Below are 20,886 nucleotides of genomic sequence, written 5' to 3' on the forward strand. Positions count from 1 at the left end.
ATTATTATTATTATTATTATTATTATTATTATTATTATTATTATTATTAATTTACATCAGTTATTATTTTAACATACTATAAACTTTTTATAAAATATTTATTGTTTACAAAAATTCAAGGATTGAGGTTAGTAGGTGAGATTAGGCAGGCTTAGTAATTGGTCCTTGGTGACTCAAACACTTGTGGACCCGTCTGTATAAACAAAGTCACAGTGGATAATGCATATATGCAATGGGATCATTGTATAGCAGTTGACTGCTCTTCCTATCACATAGCACTCAAGGTGTGGACTGCCCTTGGAGAGTGCTTGTCAAAAATTCCTAAGAATTCTTGCTACTTTCAGAGAGTACCCCACATGGTATTAATGTATGAAATGTGTGAATATTTTATGTAGTCAAAACAGAAACATGGTTTCAATGCAGATTTTACAAACTTTGATATTCTGATGCAGAATGTTAAACTCCAGGTGCTTTTTTATCATTTTCATTTCAGTGTTCATCATAATAGAGCAATTAGTTGTCTTTTGGTAATGTAATATTGGTGTTATTCTATCCATTCTAGGTAATCTTTTTTACTTTTAATCAATCCCCTTTTAGTGGGGATTAGGTGTATTAACCCCTTGGATCTGAGTTCTTCGCAGCCTGCATGTTGCCCAATACACGGCTTACTTGAGTGGCCACTCACAGGTGTGTGGTTTGTAGGCCCACACAAATACTCATATGAAGTGTCAATGTTCCTTGCCTCCCCAATGCAATTTTATTTATTTCTGCATAAACATTTTTTTTCTCCATTTTCCTATGTTTTTGTCATTTGATGTGCTGTATCCAGATGCTAATGGACTATTTTCTTTGGATAGACTTAATATCATCTCACTGGGTAGTCCATAACTCGGTTATAATTTTTCTGTAATACCACTTGTGAAGTCCATCACAGTGGGCAGGAATAGGATAGTGAGTGTGGAAATAGTTTCCTCCCTAGAGCTAGCACTCTCCCATATAATGCTGGAACCCCTTCCTAAATGCACACTGAGTCTATTCACCCATCAAGAACTTTCTGCAAAGCGGTGAGTCATTTTTGTCACACTGGCCTTCAGGTGAAATTTGCATGACAGCATTTTCCTGTCACTCCAGCTCTCAAGCAAAATTTTTCAATGATGGCACCTTCACTCCACCTGGTCCTCGAGCAAAATTTTTCCATGACATGATGGTTACATATTATGAATCCAAGGGGTTAAAAACCACTTTTCTGGATGTAATTATCCAGTTGTAGTAATTTGAGTTTTCACTGAGAGATGTCTCCATAAAACACATAAATATTCTTTAGTTTAAGAAAAGTAGCTTCCAATCATTGATAATTATTATTATTATTGATGAAAAGGTCTTGGTCAAATGCATGAACATTTACATAAAATATTTTCTGATTTGACTATTTTGAACATTTCCCAACATATATGCTGATACACAATTAATGAAATGGAATCTTCTCTCAGATGGTATTCTGTCGAGGAAGAGGATATGGCTACCGACGCAACACCAGGATGGGGGTAGTGACGTGATGTGGAATGCTGCGTGAACAGGGCATCAGTTTGGCACAGCAGAAGGGTGATGCATTAATATGGGGAAGGGGGGGCAAATATTGAGGCACCAAGGAGGCATTCACAACTGCACAGGGTGTAGTCAGAGGAGGTTGGCCTCTGCTGTGGGGATATGCACCCTGGAGTCAAGGTGAGGTGAGTGTTTTATACTTTTTTTTTTTTTTTTTTTGTCAAATTTTGATATTTCAAAGGTGATGGCCAGACCCAATTATCTTTAGCAAAAATCTGTTCAGTTGATAATACTCAGCAAATAAATTAAATATAAGTATTTTTATGAAAATTGCATAGAAAAAGCATCCAGCCACTGGACCAAATAAAAAAAAAAAAAAATGGAAGAAGCCTTGTTTGATGCACAAGTGATTACCCAAATAATATTTTTTAGATCTGCTTAATTTTTCAAACTAAATTTGTTTTACAGATGACAGCGGTTTAGTAGAAGAGGCTGAGGAGTAGCAGTTTAGGGTGGAGACCAATCAGATTGAGCCATAAAATGTAGATGCTCTGGCAGTGATAGGAAGCTTGTATTTTCCATCAGGCAAAAGAGAGTGGCTAAATAAAAATAAATGAGGGAAAGAGGGGAAGGAAGGGGTAGAAAGGATCTGAATGTGAATTTTATCACTTTTTTCTTTGCTGTTAAAATTTATACTGTTATTGGTATTATTATTGTTGTTATTATTATGATTATTTTAATTTTAGCAAGAAACAATTTTAAGGAAAGGGGTAAAGGTGATGCAGGTAGTACTATAGTGACTTTTTGTTGACTTAGTACATGTTGAGCTATTTATGTGCAAACACAATCATTAAACTAAAATCATAGTGGATATGGCATATGTCATGCCATCCCAGCATTATCATTATCATTATGATATTAATTTGTAGCAAGAAACAATTTTAAGGGAAGAGGTAAACAGGTGATGCAGGTAGTACTAGTAGTGACTTTTTGGTTAGTAAGTACATGTTGAGCTATTTATGTGCAAACACAATCAATAAACTAAAATCACAGTGGATATAGAATATACTGTATGTCATGCCATCCCAGCATAAAGGATTTCAGAGAAAAGCAAGGGACTGGTTTTGAAAGATTAAGGCTCCTAATGCTCTTCCTAAAATTTTAATTTATTTGGTGGTGACTTTTGGGGCAGATGTTATTGAAATTATTGGCAATAATTTCAGGGGTTGGTTTCATATATCAAATAATACCAAAGACCATATTTTGGCAAAAGAATAATTCTTTCTTGGCCCTGGCCATTACCTCTAATGTTCTTATTTGTGTGTGAATACTAGCGATACTGTGTAGAATTTAATGAAGTACCGTAATTTCAGCAGGTAAAGTTCTTTAAATATGGTTTACTGAAATGTGTGCTAAATTGATTAAATATGATTCTGACCTTTGAACTTTTGATGCCAGGAATGCATGTATACATGCACAGCCCACTGTGGTTTTATTAAATTTGTTTAAAATCATGACTCCAGAAGTGCTTTGTCACCAAGGAATTAATTATTAGACCTGTGTCACTTGCATCTGTTTACCCCATACTATCACCAAATCCACCCCCCCTCCACCCCCCATCATCACCATCATCACCATCATCACCTCCCCACACCACCATCCCCCCCACACCACCATCCCCCCCACACCACCCCCACCACCACCATCACCACCCCCACCATCACCCCCACCATCACCACTCCCACCATCACCACCCCCACCATCACCACCCCACCATCGACCACTCCCACCATCACCATCACACCCCCACCATCACCACTCCCCACCATCACCACTCCCCCACCATCCACCACTCCCACCCCCACCATCACACTCCACCATCACCACTCCCACCCCCACCATCACACTCCCACCCCCACCATCACCACTCCCCCCCCACCATCACCACTCCCCCCATCACCCCACATCACACTCCCTCCCTCCCCCACCATCACCACTCCCCCACTCCCACCCCCCACCATCACCACTCCCACTCCCACCCCCCACCATCACCACTCCCACCCCACCCCCACCATCCCACCCACTCCCACCATCACCATCCCACCCCCACCATCACCACTCCCACCCCCACCATCACCACTCCCACCCCCACCATCACCACTCCACTCCCACCCCCCACCATCACCATCCACTCCACCCCCACCATCACCACTCCCACTCCCACCCCCACCATCACCACTCCCACTCCCACCCCCCACCATCACCACTCCCACCCCCACCTCACACCCCCACCATCTCCACTCCCACTCCCCCCACCCCCACCATCACCACTCCCACCCCACCATCACCACTCCCACTCCCACTCCCACCCCCACCATCACCACTCCCACTCCCCACCCCCACCATCACCACTCCCACCCCCACCCCCACCATCACCACTCCCACCCCCACCCCCACCATCACCACTCCCACTCCCACCATCACCACTCCCACTCCAACCCCCACATCACCACTCCCACTCCCACCCCCACCATCACCACTCCCACTCCCACCCCCACCATCACCACTCCCACTCCCACCCCACCATCACCACTCCCACTCCCACCCCCACCATCACCACTCCCACTCCACCCCCACCTCACCACGTCCACTCCCACCCCCACCATCACCACTCCCACTCCCACCTCCCACTCCCACTCCACCCACCTCACCACTCCCACTCCCCCACCATCACCACTCCCACTCCCACCCCCACCCTCACCACGCCCACTCCCACCCCCACCGTCGCCACTCCCACTCCACCCCCACCATCACCACTTCCACTCCCACCCCCACCATCACCACTCCCACTCCCACCCCCACCCTCCCCACCCCCACTCCCCCCCCCACCATCTCCACTCCCACTCCCACCCCCACCATCACCACTCCCACTCCCACCCCCACCATCACCACTCCCACTCCCACCCCCACCATCACCACTCCCACTCCCATTATCATCCATCATCCATCATCCATCATCCATCATCCATCATTTATCGCTGGGATCATGTAGGATTGGTGACACTTCATTTAGAGCCATTGTATGTAAACAAATTTTAACTAGGCAACCACTGTGAATAGTGCATGTACCAAGCATATAATGGATCAAGATGTGGAAGAAAGTAGATTCAAGTCTAGGCAAATGAATAATATGAATAATATTCTAGGCAATTGAGTAATTTTATTATGGTTAACTTTTTTTCAGAATAGTTATTGATGAGGGTGTGAACATGTGATGTTTTTCCCCTCTGGAAGTTTTATTGGCTATAATTTTTTTTACTGTACAAAAACTTAAATATTCTGGAAATATTTATTTAAATTTGTTCCATATTCTTAAAATTATATTTGTTTTAGGATTTGAAGTCAAGCAATCATGTATATCTAAACTATTGTAAAGTCACTATCTTTTATGTTGAATGTGTGTTTTGGAAGCACTTTTGTGTTTCCTCATTTTGTAAGATCCCAAATAAAATAGAAAAATGAAGTTTGATTTTTTTCTCATTAATAACAAAAAGGGAAGATAGGTAAGATTTTTTAGTAAAACTTACTAGTGAATAGTTTATAAACTCATTAGAAAGGAGCCACTAGCTTTTGTACTCTTGTAGTAAATGTTATTGCATCTACTACTTGGACTAGTCTATATCTCTATGGAGTGATTGTGTGGGTTTGAGTTCCCACAGGCTGGGTGCTGAAGGTGAAGCTGGAGATCAATGGCAGAGCTGGTAGGCTTCCCAGTTGGTTAAGGATTGGGCAGTCCTTGTTTTGCTGCTGCTGCTGTTGTGATCATCTGGAGGATCGGGGAATGCTAATCTTAGTTCCATATTCTTTGGCTTAAATAAGTGCTGTATAAGCCAGCAGGGAATGAGTTGTCTGTAATTAGGCATGTTAAAGCCTTCTTTGCATTCTGCTATTAATAAAATTCATACCCTAGCTTTATTTATAAATATCTCTGTAAAGTATTGTTTATTTGATCAGCTGCTATTATTTTTGAAGGAGTTAGTTTGGTCCTTAAATTTTTGCCATTATACAATAATTTTGTTTGTTCTGAGACCGCTGAGATGTACTTCAACTAATCCTTGTTAAACAATCTTGTGTAAAGTGTTGAGCAGTGTTTATTGCCACAGTTATTTTTGAAATCTGATAAAATACCACCATTACTGCAAATGTATCATTACATGTGATTTGCATAGTATAAAAGTATCCAGAGATGATTCTCAGATCTTTACACTCATCAGCCAGACTTAATCCTGAATAAGGGTGCTTAGGAGATGTAGACTGAGGCCCAATGTTGGGGACCTCCCCTCCCATAGGCCTTACCCTTCGACTTGACCAATTTTGCAGGGTCTCCTCTTCCCTTCTCTTCTCCAACCCCTTCTACTATCCATTTACCAAATTGTTAGAGCCTTGTTGAAAGCACAAAAGATTTTGTATCCATATAAGGGGGCAATGAGGCTTGCCACCTTTTCTCTTAGTCCACTAATTTTAATCCCCATGGTTCCCTGACCCCTGGCTCTCCTATGACCATAACTATAAACAGTACTACTACCATCTCCTCAGTGTCTACGGTCCATAGTATGAGGGGGCTTCGAACAATTTGCGGAAAAAATCCATAACTAAAAATCATGTGGAAGAATTTTGATTTCAATGCACCTGAACATTCATGTACCAACATGTAATGTGTTCAAACATGAACCCTTAAATGCAGGTGATAATGCATCTCTGCCAGTTGGTAGTCAGGCACCATTCAAGCAACATGGAATCCACCAAAATTGAGGCCAGGACGAACATTAAATTCATGGTGAAACTTGGTTGGGAAATCACTGATGCTCTGGTACAAGTTTATGGTGACAGTGCCCCAAAGAAATCAATAACTAAATAAATGGATAAGTTGGTTCAGAAGTGGAAGAAACGAAATTGAAGATGAGCCTGGCAGTGGCAGGCCATCAACATCAGTTTGTGAGGAAAATATTGATGCTGTTCACGACAAGATTGAAAAGAATAGACGAATAACCACTGAATCAGTAGTAGACACACTCAAGATCTCTGGGCTCTACACACAATTCTGGTGGAGAGCTTAGGGCTAAGCAAACTCAGATCAGAAGTAAACAAGGGTAGATCTTTCAATGGAAATTTTGAACAGGTGGGGGATGAGGACTTTGAAGCTTTTCTGCAGAGAATTGTGATGTGAAACATGGCTCTATCAGTACGATCCCAAGGACAAAATTCAATCAGAGCAGTGGATACCCAGAACTGGAAGTGGACCAGCTAAAGCAAAATCTGAGCATTCAAGAGGAAAGGTCATGGTCACTATCAACCGACTTTTTTGTTTCTAAACTTAAAATAAATAATTGAAAGGTAGCAATTTTCCATTGATTGATAATGTAAAAAGAGCTGCTCTGACACAACCCCAGACAGAATATATTAGTGTGACTGCGCTTTTAAGAAAAAAACCTTCTACAACCCCCCAATCCCTTCCCGTTGTTGTCGTGGGAGGGCTTAGGAGGCGGAGACTGGGACCCAATGCCGGGGAATTCCTCAACCTTGGGACTCAGCCTTCGACTCAACTAATTTTGCATGGTCTTTTTTCCCCTCCTACTTTTTTGTTTCTGTCCCTTCACCAACCCCTTCTACTATCCACTTCCTTGGGTGTGAGAGCTGTGTTGACTTTGTTGCCTTTGAAAATCTAATTTCCCAACTCCAACCACCTTTCCTCATAGTTCATGATTTTAACTGCTGCCACTTTCTTTGGGGTGATTCTATCACCAACTCATGTGACCTGATCCCTAGAGCATTCCTCTCTACAGCTGACCTTATTATTCTTAATTCAGATCACCCCACACACTTTGATACACGCACGCAATCATTTTCATGCATTGACCTTTCTCTATGCTCCCCTTCTCTTCATTTAGAATTCTGTCGCTGCAGCCTCGCCCTTTTTGTTGGATTTTTTACTGAATGAATACGTCATTGGATTCTGGAGATAAACAATTCTTGCTGCTTCTTCCTTTATTCTCCATAACTGATGAGATACAATTTCTACATGTTTATCCATATCTTCGATGTCCATACTCATACGTAAAACTGCAAACAAAACAATGTGGAACGTAACAACTGTGGCCACGTGGTCATATATACTATTAAACTTGTAATAATTCACACACTTCACTCAATTAAAGCACATCATTGAATGCAAACAAACTTATAAAACAAAATTATAATAATAGGATGAATAAACTAGTACAAAGAATGTAATTTACCTCCAAACCCCTACATTAGGGCCTGGTGCTGACCTTATTATTCTTAATTCAGATCACCCCACACACTTTGATACACGCACACAATTATTTTCATACAACTACAGCTGCCAATAAAGTTAACAACCGCGTTCCAATACCCGTCTATGTATTCAACTTTGAAACAATCTTTTAAAACATTTTCATTCATCTTTACTTTCTTAATTGGGCTGCTACACTTACATAGCTCCCCTAAATTGCTTACAATTTACAGTTAACATTATACTACCTTAAAACTATATTCTTTATAAAACCTTCTTTCTTGAAAGTAAATACAAAAATAAAACATTAATATTCTGAGGTATCACAAATAAAATAAAGCTCTTTGGTGGGGACTTCCCTGGATATAAAGTACATTAAGTTAACCCAAATAAAATTTTATTCCGTATATTCTTATAACATAATTAAGACTATGAATTGGTTCTCAACAAAAGTAAATTCTTTAATCCTTTTACCATTTTTATCAAGACATGAATCAGACATAATCTTTGTTTTCCTTACATGTCCATCTTCATCACAAATGACTTCACTTACACGACCCATTTTCCAATGGTTTACAATCACAATATCTCCTACTTGCACATATCTTCTAGGTTTAATCCACTTTTTTCTAGATTGAAGAGATTGTAAAAACTCTTTCTTCCATCTAGACCAAAACACATTGGCTAAATACTGTACTCTTTGCCATCTTTTCCTTGAATATAGATCATTACTTTGAAAATTACCTTGTGGTGGCAATACAACCTTTGATTTCATTGTCAAAAGATGGTTAGGAGTTAGAGGATCCAAATTCTCTATTGAACTAATACTGTCCAGTGTCAATGGATGACTACTGACAATGAATTCTGCTTCAACCATAAATGTTTGTAATGAATCATCATCTAGCCGAGTTCCATGCTGACATAGTATCACAGACAATATGTTCCGTACAGTATGAATCTGTCTCTCCCATACACCTCCCATATGACTAGCATATGGTACATTCATTTTAAAATTAATCCAATCACAATTGTTCTTTAACATTACATTGCTGATTTTTGTTTGATCCACTTCCTTTAAGCAAATCTCAAGCTCACTCTTGGCACCTACAAAATTTGTACCTCGTATCTGATCTCAACTGACCTACTGGCCCTCTTCTACCAACAAAATGACGATAAGCATTGAGTAAAGAATCAGTATTCATAGATTCAACAACTTCTTGGTGAATAGCTCTTGAAACTAAGCATGTGAACAATGGTCCATATCTCTTGACTTCACTGCGTCTGACTTTCACATAAAATGGACCAAAATAATCTACAGCACAATAAGTGAATGGAGGAGATGGTTCAAGTCTGTCCTTTGGCACATCTGACATTTTTTGGTCAAGTGTATTACCTCTTGATTTCTTACAAACAATACAGTTTCTAATGTGCTTAGCTACCATAGATGATCCTCCTACAATCCAGTAACCTGCTGATCTTATTTCATTTAAAGGTATGCCACGACCTTGATGGTAAACCCTTTGGTGATAGTGATAAATCAGCAATTCTGATATGTGGCATTTACCTGGCAAAATTACAGGATGTCTACTTGCTTCATTCAAGTTTGCTTGACAAAGTCTTCCTTGTACCTGTATGATTCCATCTGTATCCATAAATGGATATAATTTGTACAAACTGCTTGTTTTATTTAGGACATTCTCCTTTGTTTGAAGAACCCTTTTTTCATTGACATAGTGTTTACTCTGAAGTTCTTCCCCCCCAAATCCCTTGCCCGTTGTTGTCGTGGGGGGCTTAGGAGGTGGAGACTGGGACCCAATGCTGGGGAACTCCTCAACCTTGGGACTCAGCCTTCGACTCAACTAATTTTGCATGGTCTTTTTTTCCCCCTACTTTTTCGTTTCTGTCCCTTCACCAACCCCTTCTACTATCCACTTCCTAAGGTGTGAGAGCCGTGCTGAAAAGATGAAAGGCTGACTTTGTGCCAGTCCTGAACGGCCTGAGGGAGCAATGGGCACGGTATTCCCCTGCTTGTCTAGCCCTTACCCCTCAAGCGACCCTGAGGGAGCCATGGGCACGGTATTCCCCTGCTTGTCTAGCCCTTACCCCTCAAGCAACCCTGAGGGGTGGACCGTTTCTCTCCCCAACATACTCCAGGCTTATCATGGCCAACAATGAATAACCATTAACTATTAAACATAACATTATTAGAGGCAATGAGGCTTGCCTCTTCATCAAATAGCTCCACCAATTCAAACTCACCCGATTCCCTGACCCCAGGCTCTCCTTTGACCACGGCTCTGAACACTACAACTAATACCCCCTCCTCAATGCTGACTAGTACAGTATCCACCCTAATCAACACCCCAGGAGACATTTCTACTCCCAACATGCTCAACTTCAACAACTATACCCCCACAACCTTCTTCATCAACTACCCCATCCTCCCTTATTACTACCTTACAACCTTATTGTCCACCTCCCCATAACACTACCTCCCTCAACACTACTCCCTCTTCCACATGCCCCCGTCCTTCTACTGCCCCCATATCTACAAAATTCTTAAATAATCTATAGCCCAGCCAAATGGGACCGATTTTTTGTGATCCCTCCCACAACTTCTCACACTTTCTGCTTTGACAACCTGTTTTCATTCCTCAAATGCATATACATCCTTCACTTGATCTAACCCCTATACATTACCTTACCCAACCTTAACCCATTTACTCGTCAATTCCTTTGCCCAACATTGACAACTAATCACTAACTCAACCACCCTTCACTACCATTTACTATAGTGCTACATGACCTTAGGTGTCTAGCACATTTATTTTGCTTTTAACCATTAACCATTAACCATATATTGGAAATCTACAAGGTTATACGTGTCTAATTTTGCAATTAGTGATTTGATCTGGTACTTCTTCTGACCCGAGGGATGCTTCCTGCCAGCTTCCTCAAACGCATATGTATCCTTCACTTGATCTAATCCTTTACATTACCTCATCCGACCCTAACCCATTCACTCACCAATCCCTTCACCCAGCTTTAACAACTAATCACTAACCCAAACACCCTTCACTAACATTAACTATAGTGCTACATGACCTTAGATGTCTAGCACATTTATTTTGCCTTTAACCATTAACCATTGCCTCTTCATCAAATAGCTCCACCAATTCAAACTCGCCCGATTCCCTGACCCCTGGCTCTCCTTTGACCACGGTTCTGAACACTACAACTAATACCCCCTCCTCAATGCCTACTAGTACAGTATCCACCCTAATCAACACCCCAGGAGACATTTCTACTCTCCCAACATGCTCAACTTCAACAACCATACCCCCACAACCTTCTTCATCTACTACCCCATCCTCCCTTATTACTTACAACATTATTGTCCACCTCCCCATAACACTACCTCCCTCAACACTACTCCCTCTTCCACACGCCCCTGTCCTTCTACTACCCCCATCTCTACAAAATTCGTAAATACTCTATTTAGCCCAGCCAAATGGGACTGATTTTTTGTGATCCCTCCCACAGCTTCTCACACTTTCTGCTTTGACAACCTGTTTTCATTCCTCAAATGCATATACATCCTTCACTTGATCTAACCCCTATACATTACCTTACCCAACCTTAACCCATTCACTCGTCAATTCCTTTGCCCAGCTTTGACAACTAATCACTAACTCAACCACCCTTCACCACCATTTACTATAGTGCTACATGACCTTAGATGTCTAGCACATTTATTTGCTTTTAACTATTAACCATTAACCATCCGAAGTTCCTTTATTATTACTTTCTTTGCCTTTTCAAGCTCTGAAACTGTCACAAGACTTATATGGTACATTTCTCTCATTATCAATTTTCTCCTCAGATGTGTCTGTGGTTTTCTTATACTTACTTTGTAGTCTTAAACACAATGCTGTAGCTCTTTTAGCTTTAAACCAATCTGAGAAATTGTCTAATCTATCAAGAAATGGTACTTCTTTCTTTGAAGTTACTACAAACGACACTTTCTTGACTTCTGGATCATCCTCTAAAATGGATCTTTGTTCACAGGAACTTCCACAATTATCAAGTTTCTTCCAAAGAACTTTGGACCATTCCACCACATCAAATTATTCATTAGTTCTTTAACACAAAGTCCACGTGCAGCACAGTCTGCTGAATTTGACTCCGACTGTACATAATTCCACTGAATAGGATCAGTCCTGTCTCTAATATACTGAACTCTATTCGCAAAAAAAAACATGAAACCTTTTGGGGTCATTTGAAATGTATCCCAAGACTGCTCTACTATCTCTTTATATTTTGAAAATCAAATTCTTTTCTTAACATGACACTTAATTTAGTTGACACTACTGCTGCTGTCAGTTCCAATCTTGGAATAGTAACAGCTTTCAATGGAGTAACTCAAGACTTGGACATAACTAAAGAACAATGAACTTCTTCATTAACATTAACAAATCTAATATATGAACACTGCCCATAGCCATCTTGACAGGCATCTGAAAAATGGTGTAACTCTACTGATTTAATTTCTCCAACGCCTTCTGGCTTATAACATCTTGGCAACTTAAGGTTCTGCAACTCACATAATTCATTTCTCCATTTTTCACTCAAGGGTTTAATGTGATCAGGCACAGGGTCGTCCCATTTTACTTTACACCTACATAAATCCTGGAGTATTTTCTTTCCTAATAGAATCAATAGAGATACTAGTCCCAAGGGATCAAATATTGAGCTTACCATTGACAAAATGCCTCTTCTAGTTAAAGACTTGCTACTGAAAGTAACTCTTGAATTGAAAAGTATTAGATTCTATGCACCATTCTATTCCAAGTGTTCTTTCTATTGGTAGTGTATCCTTTGTCAAGTCAAGACTTTTAATGTTGTCAGACATTACTTCTGGACTTTTTGTTTGAGGAAAATTTGTGCAATTTGAAACCTGCTAATTTACATAAACTCTTACTTTTGTCAATCAAATCAATAGCTTCAGCTACTGTTGACACTGACATTAACCCATCATCTACATAAAAATTATCTCTGGCAAATTTGGCTGTCTCATGACCACAATCTTTTTCATACTGATCTGCTACCATCTTTAATGCAAAGTTAGCAACACTAGGAGATGAAGTAGCTCCAAAAAGATGGAACTGTCATTCTAAATTCCATTATTTCATCTTCTAAATTACCATTTTCCTCCACAAGACCCTAAGGAAATCTCTGTTTTGACATTCAACTTTAACTTGATGGTACATTTGCTTGATGTCACAAATAAATGCTACTGGTTCTTGGCGGAATCTACACAATACTCCTGTAAGATTATTTGTTAAGTCTGGACCTTTCAAAAGGTTATCATTCAGTGATACATTGTGATAGCGAGAACTGCAATCAAAAACTACTCTTATTTTTCTTGGCCTTTTGGGATGGTAAACACCATGATGTGGAATATGCCAAACTTTGCCATCATCCTAACTTCATTTTTTCCTTTGGGACTGGTTCTGCATAACCTTTCTCTATGAGATCATTCATAAATTTGACATAATCTTCATAGTAATCTTTCTTTTGCCTGAATTTTCTTTTAAGATTCATTAACCTGTGCAAAACTGCATCTCTATTATTTGGGAACTTGAAATCTACATTCTTTAAAGGCAGAGGCATTTCATAATGACCTCTGTCAACCTGATGAATACCTTCTCTCATTCATTTTATAAACATTTTATCATCTTGAGAAATAGGACAATCATCATTTACTTCATTAAAATCAAGTTCAAACATTTTTCTTACTTGCTCAGGATTAATAATCTCTTTGACCTTTATAGGCACTGTGAGAAGACAACATTTTTCCTCATGGTTGATTATTACTTCTTGAATCATTGTTCTGTGTACTGTGACTACATCTACCTCCTTTGAATCAACACCTCTGACTTTACCTACAATGCCCCAACCAAGATCAGTTTGTTTTGCATAGGGATCATTGTCATTGCCAGTAATGATTTCCTTTGGCTTAATTGCCTTAATACAGTGTAGACCAATCAGGAGTATCATCATTGTAAGGCATCAGTTTCTCAACTATTCTTTCCAAATTTGGCCACTCTCTGGCAGTTTCAGGTCTTGGTATTTGATCTCGCCTGCAAGGTATTATTTCTCTAGAATAAGTATGAGGCAATGGTATATCTCTATTTTCATACACACCCTTTACAATTAGACCACAAGTTTTAGAGCATGTAACAGTTTGTTCACTATTCATAGTACCTAATCTTAGATGAACCTTTGTTCCACCAATGCCTAACTTACGTAGAGCACTGTTTTTAATAAAACATACATCAGACTGATCATCAAGTAATGCATACACCAAGACTTTTTTCTGCTTGTCACTTTTAAGGTGCAACCACACCGGAACTATGATTGAGTTAACATCCATAGCAATACTCTTGTTAACTTTAATTGTATTACAAACAGCCTCTTTTTCTTGTTCCTTAACTTGAACTTTATTTTCAGACTCCCATCTGTTCTTTTGTATTAGTGCATCATCATGGAGAGAATTAGGATGTAATCCATTACAAGTTTTGCACTTGCTCCTTTGACGACAATATCTTGATATGTGTCCTCTCTTTAGACAACCTCTACATAATTTGTTTTTATCAACAAAATTCCTTTTGTCTTTCAAATCCAAATTTAAAAACTTATTAAGATTATGTAGCTGACTGCAAAATGGGCAAACTAATCTACTGTTGTCACTCATTTTATTATTTATTTCATTGATTTCTGTGACAAAGCTCTTCACTGACCTTGACTTTTGTTTTTGTACATTTACAGTTACATTACCTCTAACACTTTTATCTTGAACTGCAGTGATTGAAGTTACTGGTGCATGCCTTTGAAGCTTCTTTTCTTACAAATGTACAAAACCTTGTGAATGAGGGAAACTCTGCTGAATATAATAAGCCATCATCACTCTCATCATCATGTTCCTTGGCTTTATATAGCTCTCTATCTACAATTGTATTCCATCTTTCAACTATAGGATGTGGCATTTTTTGTAACATTCTCTGATTCTTTTTGGGATCATTTAATATATTCAAATACTGAATATTACTCATTGTTGTCTTGCATGTCTCGAAGAAATCAGAATATTTCATCAAAGCTGGTCCATCATTCAGAGGAATCCTTGGCCACTCATGTAATTTCTTTCTATATTCATTAGCAATTTCAAAGGCATTACCGAATCTTTGTTTTAAAAGCTTTCTAGCTTTATAGTAAACTTTAGTAGTATCTAATAAGAAAAGCCCACTTATAACTTCTTTTGCTTCTCCATCTGTATATTTGCTTAAATAATACGTTCTTTCAGTTGCCACTTTAGTTTTTGACTCAAAGTCTCAAATAACTTAACCCACATTGAATACTGAAGTATATCACCTTTGAAGGCTTCTGGTTCAGCCCTAGGAAGCGAATCACTAATTTGCCTAGCACAAAAAATTTCAGCTAATTGTTGGATAGCATCCTTTTCTTCTCTTCTCCCTGAACAAGAAATTTCATCTGTTTGATTAACCTCACCCTTTGGAAAAAATTAATTAGCTTTAGGATTCAGATTACTCACATATTCATCGTCAAGGTTTAGTCTCTCTCTCTCAAATCTTCTTTCTTTCTAATTTGCAATCCATCATATTCTTCATTTGATTTAACTTTACTCTCAGATACAGAATGCTTATGGTGTGGCAATGTTTCCAAATGGGACTCCACATATCTTCTTGTATAATCTTGCTTACTCTCAACCCCTGCTTCTTCTAGTTTTACATTTTGAATTTCAATTTTGACTTTCAACATTTCTAAGTCTAACTTTTCAAACTTCTCAAGTCATTCTTTCTTACTTTTTGATGAAGAAATACTTGAACGCCTAGAATGTCCACTACTCCCAGTACTACCTGCAACTTGTAAAAACTGTTTTGACCTTTCTTTGATATCAAATATAAGCCTTTGTGTGTCTTCCTCACATTTAATATATTGATCTGAAAATTTATTAGAAGGCTCCAGAGCTTCATATCTATCATATGCATTTCGTACAGCTTCAAACTTGGTTACTAGTGAAATCCTAGTTTCCTTAATTTTAATAAATTCTAGATCATCTAATCTATTATTTATCTCAATGTAAACTCTCTTCCAAGCAGAATTTGCACTCAAAAAAATTTGCCTTACAAACATCAACTTCATATTCATAACCTTTTTGAGTCTTTGTTCTAGATCTTACAATAGGTACATCATCCTGACTAACATTCTCATGCAACTCTAACCCTTCAGGGTTTTCAACTTCCAACAGTGTGACTCGTGGTGACTAAACAAAACAACAATTATAGATATACCAGTACTGCAACAGACACCAGTTAACCCACATAAATTACCTGTCTGCAGTTACCTTATTTTAAACTACAGATCAACAGTGGGAACGTAAATAACCTTCTGGTGAATACCTGTTGTCCTCTTGCTGTGCTTGTCACTTCTGGTCCCTGTTGTTCTTGGAATGTTGTCGGTGGATGAACTAGGTAAGATCACACTTGACTGCTGGGGAGAATCAACTGCTCTACTGGCACTGCAGCAAATGACAACTGTATTTGATAAAACCTGTAGGATTGTCATGCAACTCATGTGTAGTACTGCCTTCTTTGGATGACACCTTTGCTTTCATACTTCTTAGATGAAACTTGACATGGCTTATAATTTACTGTTGATGGATTTTCACTGACGAAGTGTTTGGTTTTACTAGGCTGGCGTTATGCTTTCATGGTGTTTTACTTGGGTGGAAGTTTCTGGGATGGAGTTTTACTGTCACTGCAGCCTCGCCCTTTTTGTTGGAATTTGTTTACTGAATTAATACGTCATTGGATTCTGGAGAAAAACAATTCTTGTTGCTTCTTCCTTTATTCTCCATAACTGATGAGATACAATTTCTACATGTTTATCCATATCTTCCATGTCCGTACTCATACGTAAAACTGCAAACAAAACAATGTGGAACGTAACAACTGTGGCCACGTGGTTCTATAGACTATTAAACTTGTAATAATTCAAACACTTCACTCAATTAAAGCACATCATTGAATGCAAACAAACTTATAAAACATAAAATTATAATAATAGGATGAATAAACTAGTACAAAGAATGTAATTTACCTCCAAACCCCTTCATTAGGGCCTGGTGCTGTTAGGCAACCACAGCTGCCGATGAAGTTAACAACCGCGTTTCAATACCCGTCTATGTATTCAACTTTGAAACATAATCTTTTAAAACATTTTCATTCATCTTTACTTTCTTAATTGCGCTGCTACACTTACAATTTCCATTGGTCCAGTTCTCCTTTCTCCTACTTCATATATACCACTTCACCATGGAACACATTTGGAGGTATAGGGTCTTGAGGGTCGAGGAATAGCTATATAGGCAGCTCTTAGAACTGTAGTTGTGAAACATTGTGTCATATCTGGTGGTGCTTTGATAGAGCCGACTGGCGTACTTTCACTTCACTCTCTGCTATCCATACCCCTCCATCCTCCCCCTCATCCATTTCAGATATGACACAATGTTTCACAACTACAGTTCTAAGAGCTGCCTATATAGCTATTCCTCGACCCTCAAGACCCTATACCTCCAAATGTGTTCCATGGTGAATTCTGATTGCACTAAAGTGCTTCGCTGAAAATGTGCAGCCTGGAAGTTACCGCTACAAACAAAGTACCCCAAATCAACTATCAGCCTTTATCTCCTTTAAAAGAGTATCCGCTTGTCTTCGTACAATCCAGAATAGTAAACAAATAGCTCGCGAAATGATGTTTCCTCAATTACATCCTCTACATCTATGTCAAATGTTTGGCACCGGATCCATAAACTATCAGGCAAACATCCCCCCCCCCCCCATCCAGCCCCCGTCCTCCATATTCGAGATACCCTCATCTCTGATCCTTTCCAAGTCGCTAATGAACTGGGTGATTATTTCAGCCAGGTTAGTAGTGGTTCTCACCTTTCTCCACTTCTATTAAGACCATCAGGGAACGCACCCCCATTATCTTCACCCTATCCTCCGCTCAGTCCTATAATGCTCCTTTTTCTTCCTCTGAACTCAATGCTGACTTACAGTCGTGCCGCAACACTCATGAAGGGCCTGACGGTATTCACTACCGTATGCTCTGGCAACTCCCATCTTCCTCCTTATCCTTCCTATTAACAATTTACAACCACATATGAACATCAGGAAATTTTCCTTCTCATTGGCGAGAAGCTCTTATTCTCCCCTTCCTGAAACCCAATAAATCGGGTAACCTACCTCAAGGATATTGTTCCATCGCAATAACTAGCTGCTTGTGAAAACTACTAGAGCGAATGGTTAACTTCCGCTTAATGTGGTATCATGAATCTCACAATCTCCTCTCTCCTTCCCAGTTTGTTTTCCGCCGTGCCCGAAGCACACCTGACCCCCTTGCTCATTTTGAGACATTACATAAACATTTGCACGCCATGAATCCGTACTAGCTATATTCTTTGACCTAGAAAAAACATGATACTACATGGCGGTACCATATTCTCCAACAATTGTCCTCTCTAGGCACATGTGGAAACATGGGTGTCTAAGTCTTTCCTCTCCCAATGCACTTTTCAGGTTAATATTGCCTTTCCCACATCACTCCAAACTGTCCTAGCGAGACAATATCCTTTACATTAAAGAAAAAGCTCGCCGCCGTCTCCGAATCTTACAAACTCTATACAATATATCCTGGTGCTCAGATCGCAAAACTCTCCTTCATCTTCATGCTACCTTGATCCTTTCCACTCTCGATTATGGATGCCATATCTACTCCTCTCCCTCAACTTCTCTCCTTGCCCATCTTGATACAATCCATCACTGTGTTCTTCGATTAGGTGCCTTCTGCTCCTCTCCAGTTGAGAGCCCGTTTCTGTCCATTCTGTCCCTCCATGGCTTATACCTTACCCCCTTATTTGCTCCTGTTTTCCCTGACCCACCAAAATCAAATATTCCTCCTGCTGTCCTTCTCACCCAATTCTTTGACCAAGTCTCCATTCATTCCTCCAGTAGTCATGTTTACACTGATGGCTCCAAATCCACCTCCAGTGCTAGTTTTACAGTAACCTTCCCAACTCGTACTTTCAAATACCCCCTCCCTCCTGAATCCAGTGTCCTCACTACAGAACTGTATGCACTCCTTTTTGCCTTAAAACACATACACACTCCCCTCTTCCTCTTTCACAATTTACTCCTGCAACTCACTCTCAAAGTCAATACGCTCGACCAACCCCCTTGTTTGTAAGATCCAGAACTGGTTGTTCTATCTGTCCACATGCCATAAAACAACCCAGCCCAGCCATGTTGGAATCCCTGGCAATGAACAGGCAGATACTCTAGCACGCTACACCGCTATGTCCACATCATACCAACCACGTTTTTCACGTATCCCAGCCACGGATTATTACCCACACATTAAGGCCTTCTTGTATAATTGATGGCAATCTTTCTGGTCAAGTCTCCGCACTAATAAATTACATAATGTAAAACTATCAATCTCCTGGTCAGCATCATTTCATCAGAACAGACGTTGGGAGACGGCTCTCGCCCGCTTACACAATGGCCACACCTGTCTAACACACTCCTATCTGATGTCAGACTCCGATCTACCCCTATGTACCCTATGTAATGTCCCTCTTTCGGTTCCACACATTCTATTGTCATGCCCATGTTTTGATGCAGCCTGCTTTCCCCTACCTATCCTTAGGTAATGTAATGTGGTTAGATCAAGTGAAGGATATATATGCGTTTGAGGAAGGAAAACAGGTTGTCCAAGCGAAAGTGTGAGATTCTGTAAGGATGTCTGATAGGTTTGGAGGTCGGTGAAGGAAGGATAGGTAGGGGAAAGCAGGCTGCATCAAAACCTTCATGGAGCATATGTTGAAAAATAAACATACCTGAAACCGTTTTTTCATACTGTCCTTTTTCCACAAACTTTATACTACTTCACTCAACACCATCTCTTCCACAAAGCCCCGTCCTTATACTACCATTTAGTTTTTCTTCTCATATGATCCCTTCTATAGCCCCTATAGGCCTGTCCAGACAAGCGGGCCGGATAGGGGGGGGGGGGGGTTATGCCCGTTAATGAGCACATTTGACGGGGAAACCAAAATCGCCAGGCAGTGCTGATGGCTTGAGCTTCTATTGTTCTAGTTTCTCAGGTTTGTGCTAGTAAGGTATAAAATGTGCTTATGTATATTCTTAAATATTTTCTGAAATCTTGAAAAAGCTGCTCATGGCTATGTTGTCTTGTGTGGCTTCCATAAATATCTTTATTATTGAACTATCTTTGCACCATCATTTTTCTTTTTACGCAAATCAGTTATGCAACACAATATTTTCTTGACAATGCTAGGCGCCATGCACACTACTGGCATCGTCGGGTACACTCGTCGATACATGAACTCGGCGATGTGAACAGCATTCACGGGCAAGCCTGGTTGAGTTTGCCTGCCAAACGCGCAGACACACCAGCTTGTCTGGTTAGACTTTTGTTCTGATACCACTCTTCTTTTCCAACAATACTATCAAAAATTAGTCAGCAATCTTTTTCCGCAGCTGCCCCGTATGCTTCTACCTTTTCACAGTTACATCTGAATGATTGACTTCACTGCCCAGCCTCATCCCTCCCTCAATACTTGTACCGGAACGGTATCCATCTCCCTGGCAGGTTACCCTGTCTACGATAGTGATTGGTCAGACTGTGGAGAAGACTTGCTCGCCTGTCTCGTTGTGACTATGATGCAGTATCAGTACAATGCTACACGATTCCCCCAAGACTGTTGAAGTCTACCAATATCAAAGATTACCTTCTATAGACATGACCTTCCCCATCAGTGTCAGAGTTGGCATCTAGGCCACCCTACCAAACACTGCCCTTCCACAGCTTGATTTCCTCTATGTATCCACCCTGGTCATGGTTGATTAAACTTCTCTGCACAG

The 20,886-nt window shown here is 40.1% G+C and overlaps 1 protein-coding gene across 5 annotated transcripts in view; it reads left to right on the forward strand.

Annotated features, from left to right (window-relative positions):
- The window catches only part of LOC125025046 (hrp65 protein-like), a 74,190-nt gene extending 69,122 nt beyond the window's left edge, over nucleotides 1-5,068 (forward strand). For 2 of the 5 annotated variants that reach the window (XR_007114870.1, XR_007114874.1), the window contains exons 10-11: nucleotides 1,491-1,730; nucleotides 2,014-3,193. The gene's annotated coding sequence lies outside the window, so the exon portion shown is untranslated. Of the gene's footprint in view, nucleotides 1-1,490; nucleotides 1,731-2,013; nucleotides 3,194-4,789 lie in introns of those variants that run through there. The other 3 variants (XR_007114871.1, XR_007114873.1, XR_007114872.1) reach the window with 3 other exon arrangements.
- The last annotated feature ends 15,818 nt before the right edge of the window (nucleotides 5,069-20,886 follow it).

Source organism: Penaeus chinensis, chromosome 4 (genome assembly GCF_019202785.1).
Source record: "Penaeus chinensis breed Huanghai No. 1 chromosome 4, ASM1920278v2, whole genome shotgun sequence".
Classification (NCBI taxonomy): domain Eukaryota; kingdom Metazoa; phylum Arthropoda; class Malacostraca; order Decapoda; family Penaeidae; genus Penaeus; species Penaeus chinensis.